Source organism: Accipiter gentilis, unplaced genomic scaffold (genome assembly GCF_929443795.1).
Source record: "Accipiter gentilis unplaced genomic scaffold, bAccGen1.1, whole genome shotgun sequence".
Classification (NCBI taxonomy): domain Eukaryota; kingdom Metazoa; phylum Chordata; class Aves; order Accipitriformes; family Accipitridae; genus Astur; species Astur gentilis.
Window position 1 is genome coordinate 87,989 of NW_026061098.1, and position 7,097 is coordinate 95,085.

Sequence of the window (7,097 nt, forward strand, 5' to 3'; positions counted from 1 at the left end):
ACAGCAGCAGCAGCAGCAGCCGCCACCGCCTCCACCACCACCCATGACTGTTAGACCTCCCGCTGTTCTGGTGAGTGCCGCTGAACCATCTACATCTTCCTCTCTGTCAGTCAGCAGTTTGTTGGAAGAGAAGGTAAGCTTTATTTCAACATATGCAGTGATTCTTATATTGTAGTAGAGCTTCTTTTCCAACTGTCTGCGTTTATTCACAAGGGCTGTCGGCTTCCTGTGCGAAGACAAGCAGCATTAGCAAGTCGTCTGGGCCCCCAAGGACAGTCAATACCCACCACTGGTAAGGAACTGTAACTTTAGAATTCCTTTCAAAACATTATCTTCAGATAAACTGCATGGGATTTTTTGCTTTTTCCTCTCTCCACTCCAAAAGGTCATCCGGGGAGAGGCAGTACAATTGGCTCAGCAGGTGGCAGACCAGGCTGGGAACTGTAAGTATTATATAGAAATTCAATGTATTACTACTTGTAAGCTGTTAAACGAGGCCGTAGCACTTGACTTCTGCAACGGCTGATTCATAGTGAAGTACGTATGCACAGATAGTTGTGGAGAATACAAGTGGTCGTTAATTTTTCAATGGCCTAATTTGAACTGGCTTTAACAAAGGGGATCTGTGCTTGCAGTGAAATTATTTAAAATAAACCTCCAGCACCTGATTGAGAAGAGGACTCTGACAAAGGAAGTCTTTTTTGAGGAAACCAGAATTACCTATCAAAATTAAATACAGTTAAAGGATCAAGTGGAAAGGCACCCTTTTGGTTCCTGGCTGAACAGGACTGTAGAAATTGATTTCCCAGTAGGAGTCAGCCTCCACATTCTTTTTTTCTAACAACTTAGTTGATGCTGATTGAGCAAATTCTTGGAAAAGTCAACACTGCTCTGTTATGACCATTTTGAATGTCTTCAATGTAGTCAGCCCAAATAGCCAAGCTGCTTTCTCTCAGTTGGCGAGAGAGGAGTCTGTTTTATCTGTGACTGCAGGGTCAGGTCAGTCCTTCCTTTTAGTATATATGTGTTCTAGATAGGTAGATTGTAAGGGTGCCCTGTGTTTATAAAATCTTAAGATAAATCAAAACAAACCCCAGGATCCATCCCACAGATTGTCTAAAATCTCCAATCAAGTAAGCAGGAGAATAACAAGTCGGGGACAAGAGCAGGCCAAATACATCATGGTGAGGCAACGATGTAGGAAGCGTACGTGGAAGAAGATGAAAGAAGTTTGGGAGAAGATGAGTTACTATCTGTGCAGTACGTTGCAGATCAGAAGCGTGAAGAAGTGTGGGCACATGCGAGATGGGAGTCTCTTTTAAGCCTGGGCAGCCTCCATCCACAGTCGCAAAGCTGAGTCTGAGGAGAGCAGACTGAGGGAAGTGTTGGGGGTGAGGATGTGGAAGGCAAGTAGGAGGGTCAAGAAATGAGTGTAGTCTCAAATGAACAGAGAGCAGGGAGAAAAAGGCTTCAGTTCAGAACAAGAAGTGCTTGCCACTACACTCCCGCTTCATTGGCTTTCCTTCTGTATTTGTTATGAAAATGGTATCATAAGAAGGAAAATACTTATTAGGAATATTTTGACTTATGAAGTGGAAGTTGACATGCCTATAAAGAAGGCAAGGCAAATTAGGTCAGGGCCTAGTTACACTTGAAAGTAAACAGCCGTTCTGACTGGGGAGAGTAGTTCATAGGACTACAGTCCTAATACCACCCCCCCACCCCCGCCAGCTTTTTGGAAAACGCCTAGAAAAAAAAGTTTGAAAAATGAGCTCATAGAGAAGGGGGGTGGGGGAGCCCACTAGGTGACTAAAAGCTACGTCTGTAGTTGGACAAAGCTACTCTGCGAGAGAGAAATCCATCTTCCCTCAGTGGCAGAGTAAAGGCAACAATTAGAAATCAGGAGTTGTAATAAGCTATCTTTTTAAAATCAAGTGTTGAGGCTGTCCTTTGAGCATTTCCTCATCCCATTCCAGCCAAAGTGGGTCAGATACCTTAAATAGTTCTAAGCGTCTCTTGACTAACCCAGCTCAGATTTGAAGCCATCCATTTGTGAAGTAGGAAAATAGCCGGTTTGAATAATGCCATCATTAATCCCTGTAGCCTTAGGGTCTGGATATGGACTCTTTGACAAGCATGATGAGTTGTAGAGACCTTTTTAATGGGTGTCCCCCTTTTGCTACTAGTGTTTCTGTAGAGACCCTTGATCCATTAAGTACAGTTCTTACCTCCGGTGCCCCTCCTTTCTCTCTCCTGGTTTCAGCTGGTAATGCTCTGCCTGACTGGGCAGTGAGCTAGCGAAAGCAGATTTGAGCACCTTCTACAAGCAGAGCTTAACTTGTGCTGCTCTGCGTGCTGATGTACATCTCTTGGATTTAGATTAAACCAGATGTATGTAGAGCTAAGCCTCTGAGCTATAAAAGTGGAATGCTGTGTTAAGAGCACAAGGCTCTGCTAGCAACGTTAGCTGCAGATTGGTTGATGTTTTCCTTCATCCTCTTCCATAGACAAAACCAAGGTAATGCTGAATTTACTGCAACAACTCTGTTTAACAGACCACTTTGTCCCTGCTCTGCAATCAACTCTAATGTCCTTTCAGAATCAGTAGAAGCACAGCCAATACATTGAACTAAAAGAAGCCAGTGTTAAATTGTCTTGTTTAATGTGATCGGGAAGCTGATGGGAATAACCTTAAGTCAAAAGTGCTGTGAAACTGAAATGGGTCCAAAAAAACTTGTGCTGTACATAGTGTCGCCCTTAGTGGATTTCAAACCTTTTCATTTCCTGGCGATCAGTTCCAACTGTCTAGCGCAATGCAAATAAGCTGTCTTCAGATAGTAGCAACTTGGATCTTTTCTTATATCCACAAGTGATTTTTAAAGAAGTTGCTTCTAAGTTAGGTCAAGTTATCTAAAAACCATAAGCAGGATCTTTCTTCCCTCATTTATATTAATGCTGGGCAAAAGGGCAGAAGCTGATTTGGAAACCTGTAAGTGGAAGGGTGTTTTGCAGTAAGGTGGTGGTTGTTGTTTTGTTGGGTTTTGTTTTTCTCTTTTGTGGAGTCTTCGGTATTTTATTTTCTCCCCCAGTACTCCTAGGCTGCAGAACCAGCCTCCAAGGCACTATGGAATGACTTCTGCAATTAGCTTGGCTCCTCCTACGGATAGAGATTCCATTCATACTCAGAAGCTGCTTGAAGCGATGAAAGCATTGGGGGTATTTGAAGAGGAGGAAGAACTGAATCACAGGTATAACAAGACTGTAAAATTTGTTAATGTCCTGGGGTTTTTTTAGGGCAAACTTAACATGAGTTTTCTTTACAGGCTGGTCGTTCTTGGCAGACTGAATAACTTGGTCAAAGAATGGATTTCAGAACTTGGTGAGAGCCAGGTAAGGTTTTTTGATAGGTTCTTATCAAAACAGCTGAAGCCTTTTAGTTTCTTTCAAAGGCGATACTACTAGGATTTATGCTAAAGTTCAACATTTAACTTCCTTCTTAAGTATCAAGGAGATCTGTAGTAAGAGCCATTGAAATAATGTATAAAAGATCCTTTAGATGAAGACCTTCAAGTCCTTGGGGCACTGAATAAGTTTGTGAAGTGGCTCTGTCAGTTGACTTGTAGCGGTTAACAAAGCTGAAACAAGACATTGTGGGGGGAGACAGATGGTAACAGGGCAGTAAACTTGCCCCAGACAGCCTACAGCACTCAATCTAGTTTGAAATTATTACTCTAGACTTGCCTTTGGTATGGCTCTTAGATGGTGTTCATTTATGTGGGTCTGCTGCAGGGAAGACTGATAATAGGTCTTTGTTTAAACTGATGAAGCGACTGCTACATTACCTACCTTTTTTGTTGTTGTTGTTGTTTGTGAGTTGCCAGGACTCCCTTCAGAAAAACAGAATCAGTCTATTAGACTAACAACTCAGTATGGGAGGGAGAAGACATTGTTTATGGAGGCTGCTGTAGTCTTTCTAAGTAACTTCTATGCTAGTTAAACTTGCACGTAGGTCAACGTGTATCTTCTGTTCTCCAGAAAACTCTTTCTCTTCTACCCACAGAATCTTCCCCCTTCAGTAGTAGCAAATGTTGGTGGCAAAATATTTACATTTGGTTCTTACAGGCTTGGAGTACACACTAAAGGTAAACTTTTGGTGTCTGGTCATAGTTGTAATGTTTGAAAGTGTCTTCCAACAGTAACAGAACAAATGGCATCTCTTTGCAGGTGCTGACATAGACGTGGCTTGTGTTGCTCCTAGACATGTAGAAAGATCGGATTTCTTTCAGTCGTTCTTTGAAAAACTGAAACGTCAGGAGGAAATAAAAAACCTAAGAGTAAGCAAGCTCTCTCCTTGATAGATTGTGCAACTCTGACAATAAGAATATTCCTGTTAAAGACTCCTATTGGTAGTGATTGTCTTACAAACCAACATTAAAAAGGGCCTTGTTTCTGAGCCCCTTCTAAAATACTGTCTACGCAGCATGAAAGTGTGGAAGTCAAGCTTTTGGTTCCCTTCCCCAGTGACTGTATGTCCGATCCGAATCTCTGTGGTTCACTTCTCTCCTACCCATGGTTTGGGAATGAGTGGGCTATAGTATCAAAAAGCAAGGTTGTGCCTAGGAGCCTTGCTTTCATCCTAGCTGTAGTAAGGGGCTTGGCAAGAAAGTAACTGCATGCAGGTAGAGGAAGGGGCAGCCTGAGAGCTAAGGAAGTTGAATGTGATGTGGAAAGGTTTCTGTCAGTACCTTTGCCATGGTGTTCCTTGGGTGTACTTTAGGACCTCTAATTCATTCTTCTCTGGTCCTGTTCTTCTCTGGCTACTCAGCCCGAGACTTTGTAGAAGAGATGCACAGTCAGCTTTGCATAAAGTCAATAGGAGCTGTGCTGTGAATGTACAAAACTGCCTTGTAAAATGACCCTCCGGTGCATATGCTGTGTACTTTGCATATAGAACCGAACTCCTGAGAAGTGTTTCTCTCAGGCTGGTCTTCCTTGTGCAGACATTTTGAAAGACTTCACGTGCATAGCTAATGAGCCTTTGTTTAGGTGACCGAAGACAGGGTCAGTGGGCTGTGGCACAGTTCTGACGAGTGGGCTACAAAATTGAAAACTGTCCCATAAGGTAGCTGATAGCATCTCAGGCATGGTAGAAAATAAAAATACAGGAGGCTAGTGCGCGCTGTCAAACGCGGACAGAATGTTCTCGATTTCTCTGGATGTTAACCAGGAGTAAGATAGCTACAGAAATGTCTTGCTTTTCTTCCTCACCACCAAGGTAAGTACCTTACAACCTCTGATACTGATGGCTCATTGTGCACTGTTTGTTCATTACAATACGTGATCAGCCTCCGGATCTCTTGGCTAAATAACTTGTTAAAGCTAGTATTATACCGTCTTAGTGCTATACCGCTTGCAGCTTATGAACAATTCTTCTGGTTTGGAAGCAACTCAGTCTTTATACTGAGTAGTTAGCAGTGTAAATTCTGCATTTGATCGTAGTTCAGGAGAAACATTAAAGTAGCAAGCCATGTTTTCTTACACAGTTATCCTCTCCTTTCCAGGCAGTTGAAGATGCATATGTACCAGTTGTCAAGTTTGAGTTTGATGGCATTGAGGTAAGCATTTTTTGGTTTTTTTTAAGTGAGTAAATTTTTTCTTGCTTTGGAATAGGATAACTTTTCCAGGGAGCTGTGACTGTGCTATTTTGGACCGCAAAGTATCCCAGGAGAAGACATTGCAGTAGAATGGGAGCTTATAGGAAAATAAGCCCCTAGGGAGCCTAGCAGGCATGGGAGCATCAGGGACATCTTTTTCTAGGCCTGTGCTGTAGACCAGGGTAGCCTGCTTGAATAGCATTTATCCCTAGGATCATGCAGAGTGGGAGCAGAGGCGGTGTCCTTGCTCAGTCTTCTTAGCTCTGCCAAGCTAGGTATCTACAGAGGGATGTGTACAGTGTAGTTCACTGTACGAATCGTGTGAGCAGACTAAATGTTTTGCTGCACATCCAAAATGAAGTGGTCATGGGACAAACAATCTGGAAAATGGAAAGTGAAAGTACTCATTTGACTCCCGCCTGGGTCTGTCAGCTGCAGGAATCCAGCTATCTTGAATACATCCTATACAATGAATCAAGACCTGCCTGCTGTAGTCCCTAAGCAAGTTACTGCTTGGTATCACTATCACAAAGAGATTTATTCAGTGACCTTTTTGTGGCCTTCATCTGGTACAGACTTTCACAGGATAATCTTCTTGCCTCAGACTGTACTAAAAAGCAGATACTTCAGGATCAAAAGGGCTTACTGCATAAAGGAAATGCTCTCTCCTTTGCTGAAGTATAGTTGAGGTGACTGAACTTAAGTCTTAATTCTGTGAATAATTTTAAGTTCCCTTTTAACTGAAACTCTAAGTCTAGAGTAATCTTTTCCAACTTAAAATGCCCTCTTCCTTTCCCTAGCTTAAAAAGAAAGGGGTGATGCAGTGAAGGCTTTGTAAATAAAATTGGGAACTTCTAGAAATTGTATTGAGTCTTCTGGCAAGTAAATCTCTTGGGAGATGTATCTATAGTCACATAATTCTAAATACAGATGTTAACCACTCTTTTTAGACTTGAGTAACTGTCCCCCACCAGTGTGCTGTTTGCAAACTGCGGGGCATTCTAACGGTTGGCACTTTTTGCCTCTTAAGATTGATCTCGTGTTTGCAAGACTGTCTGTGCCAATTGTTGCTGATAATCTTGATCTCAGAGACAACTCGTGTCTCAGAAGCCTGGATATAAGATGTATACGGAGCTTAAATGGTAAGCATATTTGCACATCTTTAACAAGAAAATGTTACTAAAGTTGGTATGGAATGCACGTTACACACCCCAAGTTTCTGTACAGGATGCAGAAACTGATCCCCTGTATACTTGAGATCTGAGGAGGTGGCGAGTGGGCTTAAATTCAGCTGTTTCAAGTTGTGTGTTTAGATAGACCTGTGTTTCATGTTTCTTCGATTGGGGGGGGTGTGGTGTTCCAGTTTGCTACAGAAACTGCTTCAGGTGAATAGGTAGAGCACTTGATAGAGAAGATTGTGTGGTAGTTCATTAAAAAAAAAAG

General features: G+C 42.3%; 1 long non-coding RNA gene across 1 annotated transcript; it reads left to right on the plus strand.

Annotated features, from left to right (window-relative positions):
* Positions 1-4,227: 4,227 nt before the first annotated feature.
* Positions 4,228-6,790, plus strand: LOC126037410 (uncharacterized). Its single transcript, XR_007505690.1, has 3 exons — positions 4,228-4,334; positions 5,562-5,615; positions 6,685-6,790. It is a non-coding gene; the product is annotated as an uncharacterized LOC126037410 (long non-coding RNA).
* Positions 6,791-7,097: the final 307 nt, after the last annotated feature.